Raw genomic sequence first — 14795 nt, forward strand, 5'->3', positions numbered from 1 at the left:
CAGTTTGTGGGTGAAATGCTTGGGACAAATGCCAGATGGTTCCTCTCTCTCTTTCACACCTCTCCCGCCCTTTCTCCTCTTTATTTCTCTCACTCATCTTAAGATCAACCGTCACCCCAGACGAGGTGGATTTTGCACTAGCTGTTTATGGCATTTAAACGCCACGTCTCGGTTGCCGTATCTCAGCCTGACTTCAAGAGTCACCAGCAACCACTAGAGCCCACGAGGGGCGATAACTCTGACAAGGGCAGTTGCAGAGGCCAGGAAAGGCCCCTGGAGGCCTGGGGGGGGGGGCACCACCCACCAAGGCAGAGGGAAGCTCAGACCCCCCAGGTCAGAAGAGGAAGCCGCAGGGAGGCCCTTGTGACCTGGCCGCTGAGTGTTGCATGACACGTTTTCTCTACCTACAGATTCACCATCACTGAGTCATCTCACATGATGGGCTTGGTTAAATCCTTGAAGAGTGTCCAGTCTCAGGTACTTTCAAGAGCTTTCGATTTCATTCATTTGAAAAAACATGGGACCTCAAAAAGATAAAATAACAGAGACTCCGATTCTGACCCCCTGGTGGTAAATCCCATCATTCTCTGAACCTTTCTCTCTCCTACCACCTGAGGGTGGGGTGGGGGACGCAGAGAACGAGACCCAAAGGTACTGTGCTCATGCGACAGAAGATGTGGGCTATGAAATATTACTTATTGAACAACCGGAAGTCTGACACCTCCCGAGTGTTCAAACACCCGCAGGTGCCGGCTTGGTGGCCTAGCCCCGCAAGGCCCAGCCTCAGCCACCGCGTCATGGCTGAGGTGACCAGTCTCTGCGGTTGGCGCTTGTCCTGGGGAGGTTCTGGGTGGGCAGGAGGAGAGGTCTCAGTCCAGTGGCACTTAAAGCCCAGGATGCCCCCCAGGGAATCTCAAGAGAGTAGACCTGGGCTGCCCAGGACAGTGGACCAGGACCCCTTATGCAGTCTTCCCAGGTATCCAGGTGACCCTTCTCCTCTTCGGAGGGATTTCGCTTTGTGACCGTCACTGGGGAGGGGTTGGTCCACAGCTTGCCTGTCTGATGACCATCTCTTCCTCGGGGGCCCCGCGTGCAAGCCCTAGGATTTGGGTGTGTGTGCCGACAGACACATTTTCTCGTGGGCCATGTGGATGACTCATCCTGAGGTGAAATACGTCTCCACTCAGCGCAGAGCCAATGGCCCAGAGCCTGGCTTATCACCTTCCGATAGGAGTTTGCAGCCCATAAAATGCAGCGCACACTCCCTGCAGGGAAAACACCTGCACCTGGCCTCTTGGCCCAGGAGAAGGTTATTTAGTCATCAATGGGTGAAGCAGAGTCATTGTTCTTGCTCTCGGGTCCCTGGAAGCACAGAGCAGCATCTGGACGGCCGGCCGAAGGGGCCTGCTGGGAACCGGGTTCCTCTGGTTAGCCCGGGGGCGCCACGAGGCAGAGGCAATGTTGGTCTCCCTGGACAAGCCACCAGTGACCCTGATCGCAACGTTCACCCGAGGTGCCGCCAGGGTGCCGAGACAGTTTTGGTTAACTAACTCACGAGTACCGGGCCCATGCGGGTCGGCGGAAGTGACAGGAAGCAGTGTGGCCTGAGCCAGGAGGGACGAGGAGCGCTTATAAACTCCTGCTAAGAAGCCCCGTCTGGCCTCACCAGAAGCACTGGGTCGGAAGCACTGGCTGGTCTGTGCACAAAGCATACCATGCTGCCACCGCCTCCCGGAGGTGACTCTGGACAAGGACGTAGGTCTCACCGGGCACCCTGACCATCGTTCTGCTGAGAACACACCAGGTGCTGGGCCCCTGCTCTCGTCCGCGCACCAGCATTGGGTGATTATGTGATCCAAACAGAGCAGGAACATTTCATCACTGTCCCTGCAAAGAAAGAAGCTGCAGACTGTGTGATCCTGGCGTGATCCCTGTGTATCTGCTGGGAACTAAAACACAGCACTGGAGGGACGGAGGGAGACTCAGGAGAGCTTACTCTGGGAGTGGCTTTACCCTGCATGAAAAACAGGGATGTGGGCTTGCAAGTGGCATCTCCCAGCACCCTCCTGGGCAGCAAGCTGCCCCTCCAGGTCTCTCTGGCCCTCACTCCCCTCGCCCCCTGCCTCCCTGGCCCCACCCCTCCTGCAGGACCCGGGTCAACCCACCTCCTACAGCATCCTGGGGTCACTCCCTTCCGGTGAACTCCAGCAGGACAGGCTAAATCAGATCACGGTTCCTACGTGGTGTGGCCAACGTGATCTGGAAGGTTCTGGTTGGCAGAGTGTGTCAGGCAGAGGGAGGTGCCGTCTGTCACACTCCCCACGGCCACTGCACCATTCGGGAGGGAAACAACTAGAAACACCTGCCTTGGAGGCTCTGCCTGAAGAGTCACCCGTGGGTCCACTCGTGTTCTGTAGGTCAAAGCCAGCCAAGTGGCCGCGGCAGTCACTAGGGGACCCTGCAGAGCTCCTGGGGAGGGAAGAGCCGACACCTCCTTAGAGAACCGTAAGGGCTACTGGAGAGTCCCAGCCATGACGCATGCCACTCTAGGACAGGGGCCACAGCCTTCCAAGTCTGTCACCTGGAGGGTCCCCCTGGCTGGAGGATGGGTGGCCTGCGGGGTCTCCCGGTGGTTGGCCCCACCTTCAGGGTGGCCGAGGCTGCCCAGCTCCTGGGGGCAGGAAGGCTCCTTTCTCAGTGGTGGTTGTGCCCTGGTGCCTGACACAGGGCTGGGTGTCTCCTTGTGGGGGCCGGGGGCCTCACTCTCCTGGGCTTTCAGTCATTCAGTGAGCAAACGCCGTACCCAGCACTAGACATGGCTCAGGAAGAGGAGCGGAACAAGCACGTGTCTGTCCCCGAGGGTCTGGGGAGGTTCCAGGGCTAAGAGCCAGACCCAGTGATGAATGCCACCATCCTGCGTGAGAGGAGCCCTGCGGGAAGGGAACCAGGGGAGGCTTTCCCTGAGGAAATTAGATTTGACCCGGGCCTTAAGGAGGACAGGGACAGGAGGTGGAGGGGAAAGCCAGGCAGTCACACTGGAGGCGGTAGGAAAGCAGAGGAGAAAGTCACTTGTCACGTGATCGGAGGGCCAGGCCGTGCGCACCACAGGCTTCGCACCTCGTATCCTTTGCACGCGTGAGTGGGTCCACAACTATAAAATATCCAGAGCCACTCAGCTGGCAGCCCTGCAAAAACACAAACGAGCCAGGGCTCACCCACTCGATGGCTGCGATAACAGACCCGGCTGGGGCGGGGAAGGCCTGGGAACCCAGGAGCGTGGGCTTTGGTGGAAGGCCGCTCTGGCCGGTCCTCCAAAGTTAAACAGAGTGGCCGTCCTGCTCCCAGGGGTATTTACATCCAGACGAATTGTAAACATATGTCCACCCAAAGACTTGTAGGTGGACATTGGTCAGCACCGTTGATGGCCGACAGAAAACAGAAACAACCCAGATGCTCCTCAACTGACGGCTGATAAATAAAGTGCATCTCCCCGTGGAATGAACGGCGTCTGGTCACAGAAAGGAAAGGAGTTCTGCGCTTGCCTCGACACAGATGGACCTCAAACACGTGCTGCAGGACAGAAACCAGACCTGGAAGGGCACAGCTGTGGGATCCCGTTTGAGTGGAGTGTCCAAAACAGGCAGAGCCACAGACAGACAGTCACCGGCAGCTTCCTGGCCGGAGGGCTGGGGGAAGGTGCGGGACGGCTGCTGATGGGCACAGGTGTCTTTGGGGTGTTGAGAATGTTCTGGAATTAGTAGTGGGGTTGCACAGCCTGTGAATGCGCTAAAAACACAGGATCGTGTGTCTCATCTATTTTTTGTGGTACTGGGGATTGAACCCAGGGCTCCCTACCACTGAGTATGTCCCCAGCCGTTTCTAACTTTTATTTTTTATTTTGAGACAGGGTCTCACTGAGTCACCAGGCTCCCTCCAACTTGGGATCCTCCTGCCTCAGCCTTCGAGTTGCTTCAGTTACAAGTGTGCACCACCACGCCAGGCTGGAATTAAATACTTTCAAAAGCCAGCCTGTGGGGCAGTGGGTTACATCTGGATTCGTGCCTAGTGGCATCTATCTATCTGTCTGAGCTGCGGTGGAAGGTGCAGGGAGGTCTCCCGACTCAGAGCTCCTGCTGAAGGACTGGGACTTGGCCCTCCAGCAGCGGGGGGAGCTGTGGAGGGCCCGAGCCTGGGAGCAGCACCACCCGGATGCCGCTCTTTAGGCCTGGGGACTGGCTGGGGAGGGCGAGGGGCAGGGAGGAGGCACAGCGGCGGCCGTTTGCAGATTTGATGCACACTGAGTCCAGGAGCCCAGGAGACCCGCAGGCTTGCGAGGGGGGCCCGGTCATAAGGAGGGCGCCTCTCACTACAGAGTGCTCTCCGCATCCGGGCAGAGAGTGCCAAGACCGCCAAGACCACCAAGACCACCAAGACCACCAAGGTCACCAAGGTCACCAAGACCACCAAGACCCAGTAGCAGGAATTTATGTTCTGGATCCAAGGAGGTCAGAGAACCGGGGGCTGGAGAAGGAGATCTGAGAGCCAGTGGTTCCCAGCTGGAAGGAGAGGAGCAGCCGCAGACCTCAGAGGCCATGGATGGAAACCTCGGGCTTCCGCATCAAGGGACAGGGATAAGGAAAGAGGAAATGGAGCAGGAGAAGGAGAGGTCAGCGAGCCGGGAGGTTCACCGGAGGGCCACGCGGGATGGTCCCAGACCAATGTCTCGGGCAGGAAGGGGCCAGAGGCAGCCCTGGATTTGGTGTTGAGGCCACTGCTCTTGGTGGCAGCCATCGATCACCGTGTCACGATGGGGATTAAGCCCCCACCTGCCAAGAGTCAAGAGGAGCGCGGGAGGTGCGGCAGGAACCAGCAAGGTGGGTGGACCTGAGGCCGTGGAGCCTCAGGGAAGGAGACGTGGCCTGGACGTGGGGCAGTGGAGGGAGGATGGGAGGCACAACCCGTCAGTAAACCCGGGAGGAAGATGGAGGAGCAACCTCCATTTATCGAATGGTGAGAAGGTCTCAGAGGGGGAGGCTAGGACTGCCCAGAGTCTGGAGAAGGAGCGGCTCCCAGGTCAGGCTGTTCCAGGGCACCTGCTCTTTTCCTGTTTGTGGAGGAAGGATGACTTGAGACCCAAAGGAAGTGGAGGCAGGCAGGGCTCTCCTCACACCGGAGTCCTGTGGCCTCTACCCTGGAGTCTGGTTAGAAGGATCGGGATGTATATTGATGCACACACATTTGTATCAGGTTTGGATTTTAACAGAATCACAAACTTGGACATGGTGTAAAACATCCCCGTCATGGTTGATGGCAAGTGTTATTTAGTCAGTGTGGCCGAGGTGTTGCTGTGAAAGGATTTGGTGAATGTGGTTGCATTTACAAATCCATTGACTGGAAAGATAGGAGGCTACTCTCAATATTCTGGTGGGCCTCGTTCTGTGAGTTGAGTGCACCAAAGAGCCAAACCCAAGGTCCCCAGGGAAGAAATTCTGGCTCAGTAGGTCACCAGATCTGTGGGGAAGAAGAATGGGGAGTCTATGGATACCAGGTATAGTTTCAGTTAGGAAAGGGTAGGCAGGAGGAGGCTGCCTGGGGAGGCTGAGGCAGGAGGATGGCAAGTTCAAAGCCAGCTTCAGCAACTTAGGGAGGCCCTAAGCAACTCAGTGAGACCCTATCTCTAAACAAAATATAAAAAGGGCTGGGGTGTGGGATGTGGTTCAGGGGTTAAGTGCCCTAGGGTTCAACTCCTGGCACGCACACGCGTGCACACACACACACACACACACACACACACACACAATCTGTTGCTCCTAGCTACGCTGTTTATGGTATTTTGTTACAGCTGCCCAAATAGGTGGAAACAACCACAGTTAAAACCAAAAGCTGCACGGCGACCCCTACCTGGACCTCCAGCCTGTAGGCCTGCCCTGCAGTTCAGGCTTGGCAAGCCCTGTGGCCACGATGAAGCCAACTGCTTAAATACATGTCTCGGTAAATCTACCCTGTCAGCCCGGGGCCTCCAGGGAACGTTGACAGACAGGGCAATGGGCTTTAGACATGGGCTCAGCCGTGGGCAGCTTGGTAACAGGAAGCCTAACATGACTTCCTGTCCCAGGTCAGTCGGACATCTGGTTGAGAGTCCATTTCTTTTACAGGGTGAGGCATCTGTCCACCCTCTCCCTCCTCTTCTTCCCTATCCTAGGTAGAACCTGGGGTCCGGGCAGTGTGTGCAGCCTCGTGGTGCTGTGAACAGAGACGGGTGCACCCGGCCCATGGCCTGCTGTCCTTCCTGGCCTCTATTAAGAATGGCCAGGGGCTGGAGAGATAGCTCAGTGGTAGAGTGCTTGCCTTGTAAGCACAAGACCCTGGGTTCGATCCCCAGCACCCAAAAAGAAGAACGGCCTATCCCACCAGGTCCGGGCATGGCCATCCATCCCTGGCCCCTGTGGTGGTATCCAAGAGCCCACTAGGGCCCCTGGTGGTCAAATCCTGTGCTGTTTGTCCTCACCAACCAAATCTGAGGCTTCTTCTGGCCCCTGATCCTTGAGGGTCCCTCTCCTGGTGTTGGGACCTTCTGTCTGGTTCTCGCCAACACCTGGGGCGGGTGGGTCTCCAGAAGGCTGCACACCAGCTCATCCATGCAAGGACCTCCGAGAGCCTTTTGGTAAGGCCCTCCTCTCCCGGGCCGGGGACCGGGATCAGGAGACGGCATGCTTAGAGTCAACAGTACCGGTCTATACTGTACACGCTTGTAACGCTGCCTGTTCTTCTCTCTCCGACAGGCCAGAACTTTCTCAGGTCCCGGGAAGCAGTGTGTGCAAAGAACACAGGACTAGCCACCAAGGATCTGGGTTTTCACCCTGTCCCACTCCCTCCCTGGGTTCAGGCAAGCTCCTTAAGTGGCCTGAGCCTCCAGCAATGCCAAGAGCAGGGTGGGCTCACATGATGTCTGAGGGAGCTCAGGGTCCGAGGTTCTGCTCAGTGCGTGGTCGGAAACTGGTTTTTAGGTGGATTCACGTTAATACGACTCATGGAAAATAAATTGTCGATTAATAAAACAGAAGACACGTAACATAATCGCCAGGCAATCTGTTTTACTCGCATTTCCTCTGACACCAAATATATGGAGTTTGTTGTTTTTTCTTTCTTTTATTTTTTCTTACACTAACCTATTCCCCAATTCTCCAGACACCAACTGAGTGTCCAAAATTTCAGCTCAATTCTGATGCTAACTACAGAGTTAGCAGAGACCCCGCAGGTTAACTGTCCTCCGCCGATTGTTCCCAGCTCAGAGGCCAGCCCCAAGTCCCAGACCACCCATGCTTCTGACCCACTGGCTATAAATCAGGGGTTCCCATAACCCGCTCCCTGGCTTCAATGATTTGTTCGAAAGGCCCCAGAAAAGCCCTGTACTTACTGTCAGTGGTTTATTTTAAGGGCTACAACTCAGGAACAGTCAAATGGAAGAGAGGCAGGGGACACAGTCTGAGCTCAGGGTCACACAGCTTCTGTGCCCTCTCTGGGGTGGGTGCTCCAACCCACAAGCTTTAGGGGTTTTGTGGTGGTTTCATGACACAGGTATGATTGATTAAGTTGTCAGCCATTGGCAATCGATTCAATTTCCAGCCCTTCTCCTCTCCCCAAAGTTTGGAGTGGGTGGAGTGTTAGCTCCTCCCCTCAATCATGCCCAGGTCTTCTGGTGACCAGCCCCCAACCTGAAGCCACCTAGGGCCCCATCATCTCCCTAGCCTGCAAACATACCTTATCGCTCTGGAGATTTCAAGAGTTGCAGAGGAGTGTGCAGGAACTAGGGACATCTGCTCCTCATCACAGGGTACCAAGCAGGGTACCAAGCACCCTGAACACTCTGCCAACCAGTCAGCACTTGCTAAGGGCAAACCTGACCTCGTCCTCCAACCAGCCGGCTTGGGGAACTTGAAGCTGCGTAGGAGCGGCATGGAGGAGCTGGAAAGGCAGACGGGGCTCCTTCGAGACAGGCCAACCTGACTCTGATGAGATTCCTGGATCACTCGATCCCTCGTTGCCTTCATAACGCAGTTGGTTGTGTTTGAAGCCACGTATGTTGGGGTGGTTGGAGGGCCTGGGCATGAAGGATCGGGTGGTGTGCTAGCCAAGAGGAGGACAGGGCAAGTGGCCACCCTGAAGGCCACAGAGATGCAGGCAGAAGTGACTGACCAACGAGAGGAGCCTGGAGAGGCTCGGTCCCTTCCCACGTCAAACCGAGTGACTGTGCTGCCTCCAGAGGCCTCCCCGGCCTCTCTGCCCCCGGGAACCAAATTCCCAGGGGTGGAGGCCAAAACAGATTGTTCCTGCTTGGATTGGGCAAACTGGCCTCCAGGTTCTCCAGGGACTTCAGGAACCTTCAAGGCCTGGCTGGGTGCACAGAGCAGACGGAGAGGGACACAAAGGAACCCCACATGAGTCAATTGCATGTAAATCTCATTGCAAAATCTACGCTGTCTTCAAACCCTTTCAAACCACCAGAACATGGTGAAGGGCAGCAGGGACGGCGGGGGTGGGGGGCTGCTTGCCGGGGAGCGAGGACCCCATCTATCCATCCTCCTCGGTTCCTGGATGGCCAACCTCTCCAAACACTGGCTTCCCAGGATTAGGGTCGGAAAGACTAGACAGTTTCTCTCTTCACAATAATTGAGTTTTATGTCATTTACTGCTTTTTCCTTGTCTTTTAATGATTATTTTAAAATATTTGTATTTTTCAGTACCCATGATTTTTCGAAGTTCTGGCTGGACACAAAGTCTACCTCGTTTCTTTCAGGAGAATATGTTCTTTTTCAAGACACAAAGAAACATCTTCCTTCATCATTTAAAGATTTTTGAAATCTGTTACAACTAAAAAAAAAAAAAAATAGATGCTTGAACCCATTTTTTTTAAAGATAAAAATGCAATCCAGATTTCTGACTTCTGAGGACAGAATCATTTTACACTAAGCACACAGCGAGCCCTTTGCATCTCTCTGGGGGGTGAGCTGCACCCTGCACTGCAGATGCAGTAGTCAGCTCCAGTCATCGTCCCAGCTCTGGGTCCCCGCCAGGACCATCCTGAGACGGCCATGTGAGCCTCCGGGAGGCTGGTTGGGGCGCAGAGCAAGGGCCGCTCCTCCGTCTTCCTGGTCTGTCTGCAAGATGCTTTCCAGCCAGTTCTTCGTCTTGGGGATGAAAAGGACCCAGGTTCATTGCCCCGGAGCCGCTCTCAGGGGCTTCGGCGTCTGAGTCCGCAGCCTCCGTATGCGAATCCAGGGAGGCCAGGCCGGGGGCAGCTCAGAGGCAGAGACCTGCCAGGTGTGGGTAAGGCCTGGGTTCACCCCAGCACCGCTAATAACGCCAATCACACGGCAGCAAAGGTCCTGGCGGAGAATCCATGTCCCAAGTGTTCAGAATGGCTTCAATGGCTTCCTCTTTACCATTCCAAGCGACCAAGAAATGTATCGAGCCAGAAGAGTCCCCAGCGAGCGCTGTCCCCTACTAGACAAAATAAACACGCACCAGGAATGTCAGCCAGTGCAAAGAGGGACGTCCTAACTCCAGGGATCCGCTGGCAGAGCCGAGGCCGGGCCCCGCTGCCCACTCTGAAGCCTCAGGAGTTAGGCCATTATGAGACTGTCCTTTGATGCCGAATGTTTGGCAGTTTTTGTTGTTTTGGGCAGGGGAGCAGAGGCCGCTGAGTGGGGCACTGGTCTCTACTGCTGCAGGTGTTTTTCTGCCCCCAGGTCACTCGCATGAGGTAAGATGAGGCTCCCTTCGTGGCTGCACTGGCCAGCAAGTCATTGGCGTTAACTGAGTCCCGTCCTCTGTAGAAGATGCAAACTCCCTCATCTTCAAAGTCTCTTCAGTTCTAACAGGCATGAGAGCCTGGCTTCTTTTGCTAACGTAAGGAATGAAACAAAAGAATTCTGTCGTTCAATCGATCATAAGACCATGTCTTGTGCATTGATTGTGAAAGTTTTTTTTTTTTTTCAAAAATTGAGCAAATACAGAAAGTAGAAGCATACAAAGCACCACTGGGCCCCGCCTCCCCTCGGCTTTGAAATTGAGGAAGACGCAGCTGTTAACAGAATCAAGCCCCAGGGACACTCCTCTGGAAGGACGCTTCTGCCCCCAGTCCTCTCCGCCCTGCAGGCCGGCCAGACTCAGGACTCCTGCGGCGCTCACCACCCAGCACCCCTGCGTCCCCGTCCCCGAGGAGCAGGCGCTGGGGGACAGGCTCCTCCCGAGCTGGCCTGTGTCTCCCGAAGAACAGGCCTCTTTCCTTTCCGTGAACAAGTGCTCTGTGTAATCCTCCCTCCTCTGACCTGATCGCCAGAGGATCCAGAGCAGAGGCCTGTGTCCCGCTGAGTGGTTTTACTAAGTTCCCCGAAGTAATTGTGCCTGTCACTTTGTTCTTATTTTAATGGCTTCACTGAGGTGTTGCTATTCACCTCAGGTTTACAGAAAGCTGAAAAGACAGTACAGAGTCATGGTGTGTTAGTGTGGTACACACATTAAAATTGGTGAGCCAGCTTTGACCTATTATTATCCCTTTTAATGTTTTTGGTACCAAAGATCAGACCCAGGGGGTGCTTAACCACTGAGCCACATCCCCAGCCCTTTTACTTTTTTTTTTTTTTTTTTAATATTATTTTGAGACAGGTTCTCACTGAGTTGCTTAGGGCCTCACTAAGTTGCTGAGGCTGGCTTTGAACTTTTGATCCTCCTGCCTCGGCCTCCTGAGTTGCAGGACTTACAGGCGTGCCCCACAGTCCTGGCTCATTCCAAGGGTTTTAACAAAAGTATCATTATGTAAACCCACTGTATGATATCACACAGGATGATTGATTCACAGCCCTCAGTCTCCCTGTGCTCCGCCCCCCAGTCCCTGCAATCTGGGTTTTTGCTCCCTCCCGCCTGGTCTGAGTGTCACGGAGTTGGAGTCCCACATTAAACAGATTTTCCAGACCTTGCGTCGGGGGTTCCTCCTTGTCTCTCTCTGGCGTGTTGGTTCCTTTCTTTCTGCTGCTGAATGGTATCCCTCTGTCTGGATGTACCAATGTGGGTTTACCCATCCACTTGCTGGAGAATGTCCTGGTTGCTCCTAATTTTTGGCGATTCTGAACAAAGCTATATTCTCACTGATTTTCATTGTCATTATTTGACCGTAGTTCAGCAGTAAAACATCTCTGGGTTTAATCCCCAGTCCCACAGGCACACAGGCAAAAAGCCTTTTGGAAGAATATGGGACTACAGACTAGTATTAAAATATGATCAAACGATTTCTACTTATAAAGTGTCTTTTTTTTTGGCGGGGGGAATTGAACCCAGGGTCACTTAACCACTGAGCCACATCCCCAACCTTTTATATTTTATTAGAGACGGGGTCTCCTGAGTTGCTTAGGGCCTCACTAAATTACTGAGGCTGTGTTTGAACTTGAGATCCTCCTGCCTCAGCCTCCCGAGTTGCTGGGATGACAGGTGTGCACCGCTGTGCCCATTCTGAGAACACACTGGGTCTCTGTTACTTGGTAGCACTGAGAGACCAGCGCGTCCCTGGGTGCTCTCTGAGTATGACATGGGTCAGATGTTGTGTGAGGCGAAGGGGGTGGCACAGTTTACCCCAGGATCAACGAAATGCCTGCTGGACTGGGCGACTCAGTGGGGGAGCACTTGCCTCACATGTGCAAGGCCCTGGGTTCATCCCCAGCACTGGGCAGAATTCCTTTCCATCCTGTTGGGAATCAAGCACAAACTCCTCTTTATTAGACGTTAGCCGACAGAATTGCACTTTCTGCATTAATGGCTCTGCAGAAGTCCCGGTATGTCACCAATCATTATTATCATTAGCAACACGTTCTCATCATGCACTTAGCCTAGCTGACTGGCCTGGATATAGGCCACGGGCAAGAAGAGGTGGAGAACCTTTCAGGGCAGAGATTGCCTAAGCTCTTCTTTTTTCTCATTCTTTCTTTTTCTTTCTTTCTCCTCCTCCTCCCCCTCCTCCTCCTCCTCCTCCTCCTCCTCCTCCTCCTCCCCCTCCCCCTCCCCCTCCCCTTCTTTTTCTTCTTCTTCTTCTTCTTCTTCTTCTTCTCCTTTTTTTGATACTGGAATGGAATCTGGGGAGCTTTACTACTGAACCACATCCTCAGCCCTTTTTTTTTGAGTCCTGGTCTCACTAAATTGCCCAGGCTGACCTCGAACTTGCAATCCTCCTGCCTCAGCCTCCAGGGTTGCCCGGAAGAGGCGAGCACCACAAGAGCTGCTGGGAACAAAAGGCAAGCACTTCTTAATTTTTATTTTTATCAAGGTGAAAAGCAAGTTTAAAGACTTGTTTGGTCAAGAAGGGTTAAAGGTTTTTACGACAAGGCAGAAGCATAACAACAGAACCGTCTCCTGCTCCCCCACAGCCAATTCCCCTGGGTACTTCTGACTCCCAGCAGAACCTCCTGATAAGTGACGTCCATGTTTTTAACTGCACTTGGGCCTCCCTGTCCATCATGCACATCCACAGATGCAAATGACCATGGAGCAAATATATTTAGGGGAAAAAATGGCATTGGCATTAAACACGTTTTTTTCTTGTCGTGAATCCCAAGTCCCTACGTACAAGGACGGTCCATGCAGCAGTCACACGGCGTGAGGGGTTGATTGCAGTTATGTAGGGAGGAGTCAGTGTGCGGGAGGCTGCGTGTGGATTCTGCTGCACACGCCAGGCCACTCCAGGTAAGGGTGGCAAGTATCACCTCTGTGAAGTGCCTGGAGCCCCGGCACCAGCTGTCTGGATTCATCCATTCTAGACGTGCTCTTCCTCCAACAGCGGTGGAGCGTTTGGGGGTCCCCCCACCCTGTCTTCTCTGGCAGAGTTGCAGTGATGTTTCTGGTGAGGCCAGTAGTCAACGTGTAACTATTAGAACCTTGTACAAGTTGCGTCCTGAAGGATCAGACAGTGAGCCAGGACCCCATGGTGAGCCATCTGACAACAGCCGGTGTGCGTGTCCAGGATGCTCGCTCTGCCCGGAGGCCCGGGCTCCCTGCCTGGGCTCCCTCAGCCTCTGCCTGGCCTCTGGCTCACACTCCCCTTCACCAGCCCCTGGACATCCCTTCTGCTCAGCTCTGCTGGCTCCTGGTTTCTCCCTTGTTATGAGGGACCCTGTCTTCCAGAAGCTGCCTGAGAAAACATACAGAGCTAGTGAGAGATGAGCCCTGGCGGCTCTCTGGCTGCGACGTGGCTTCTCGTGCTGTCCCGGCTGCACCCCGGCTGCACCCTAGAACCAGCCTCATCCACTGGGCAGTGCTGAAAAGCGGTGGCCTGTCCCCCAGCGGGGAGCTGCTGGGGAAACCCGCCGTCTGGGGCCAGCAGAGCCCAAAGAGCAGGGGAAGGCCGGAGAGGAAACCAGGCCCTTCTGCCCCGGCGCCCCAGCTGGGGAAGGCAGAGTGCAGGGAGGCCCAGGCCAGCACCTGGAACCCCCTTGTGAGTCATTAGCAGCAGGGCGAGACCCGGCCTGGGGTCTGGTCTACGGGAGAGGAGTGAGGAGGCTCTCCCAAGGCTTCGGGCCCAGCTCACCCTGGACTTCCGAAGAGAAAGGGCCGCTCCTGTTCCAGAAGCTTCCAGCTGAGCGTCCCACTCCCCGACTCCTTGCCTCCGTCTGCCCCGCCTCCCCACGGCAGCTCAGCCACAGGACTCTCCGGGGTTATCCAGGACTGAGCCTGTGCTTCTCTTTCTCCTGCTTCTCGTTCTGAGGGGCATCTCCAAGAAGCGACGGGGACCGGCCTCCTTGGCCACCAGGGTGAGCCAAGCCACAGGGAACCGCTCTTGACCCAGAGAGGCAGAAAATGGGTCTGTTTCTATGAAAACCTTTGCTGTTTTGAAATGGAGTTACGGATACGACTTCCTGGGAATCCAGGCCTAGAGCCACCTCCTCGGGCAGAGGGCCCTGAGGCACCGGGGGCCTGGCAGCCCGGCCTGCGGGAGGAGCTCGCCCAGGCTCTCCCTGCGGAGCCTCTGTGAAGTACACGGGATAATCCAGCTCATTACGGTAATTTCCTAAAACGCCCCCACACAGCGCTGCACACGGAACCACCCTGCCTTCCCTGGGCGGGTGGACTCCTGATTCTGGCCCTCAACCACTGACCCTGGCCAGCCTCTGACTCCTCAGAGCCTCAGTTTTGTGCCTCTAGAAGAGACATGCTATTTTTTCACTGTGCTCCAGACCTGCAAGAGTTAAGATGAGGCCCAGCTGTCACCATTGACGGGCAGGTGTTTGTGGGCTGCTGGTGCTCAGTGCTCAGTGCTCAGTGCTCAGTGCTTGTCACAGTCATCAGCACCAGGACACCTGCGCTCTCCCCTGGCCAAGCAGACAATCCCAGCGCCTCACCAGCACCCCTCGGCCTGCCTCCCACCGGTCCACCTGGAAGTTTCCTTGCGTTCACACAATGATGATCAGAGCACAGGGAAAGCTACAGCGGAACGTGGAATCACCAATGTGTCTAAACCTCGTTGCAGTGAAATTCTTATCAAATGTCTTGGCAAGGAAGAGCTCTGGGCACGCACTTCCCTACGGACGCAAACCAGAGACGAACTCTAGGTCAGCTGTGCTGTCCTCTGCGGGGCCGAGCACGGGCTTGAAAACACAGCAATCAGTGTTTGCAGTTCTGGAGGCTGCAGATCCAAGGTGGAGGTGCTGGCAGGGCTGGTCTCTGGGGAGGGGTCTCGTCCTGCCTTGCACATGGCCGCCTTCCTGCCCTGTGGCCTTTTCTCTGCGTGCACCCACGTGACTTCCTCTGCT

At 55.1% G+C, this 14795-nt stretch overlaps 1 long non-coding RNA gene across 1 annotated transcript; it reads left to right on the forward strand.

Annotated features, from left to right (window-relative positions):
• Nucleotides 1-4119: 4119 nt before the first annotated feature.
• Nucleotides 4120-7057, forward strand: LOC124961527 (uncharacterized). Its single transcript, XR_007104272.1, has 3 exons — nucleotides 4120-4874; nucleotides 5843-5991; nucleotides 6783-7057. It is a non-coding gene; the product is annotated as an uncharacterized LOC124961527 (long non-coding RNA).
• Nucleotides 7058-14795: the final 7738 nt, after the last annotated feature.

Source organism: Sciurus carolinensis, chromosome 1 (assembly GCF_902686445.1).
Source record: "Sciurus carolinensis chromosome 1, mSciCar1.2, whole genome shotgun sequence".
In the NCBI taxonomy this organism is placed as follows: Eukaryota; Metazoa; Chordata; class Mammalia; order Rodentia; family Sciuridae; genus Sciurus; species Sciurus carolinensis.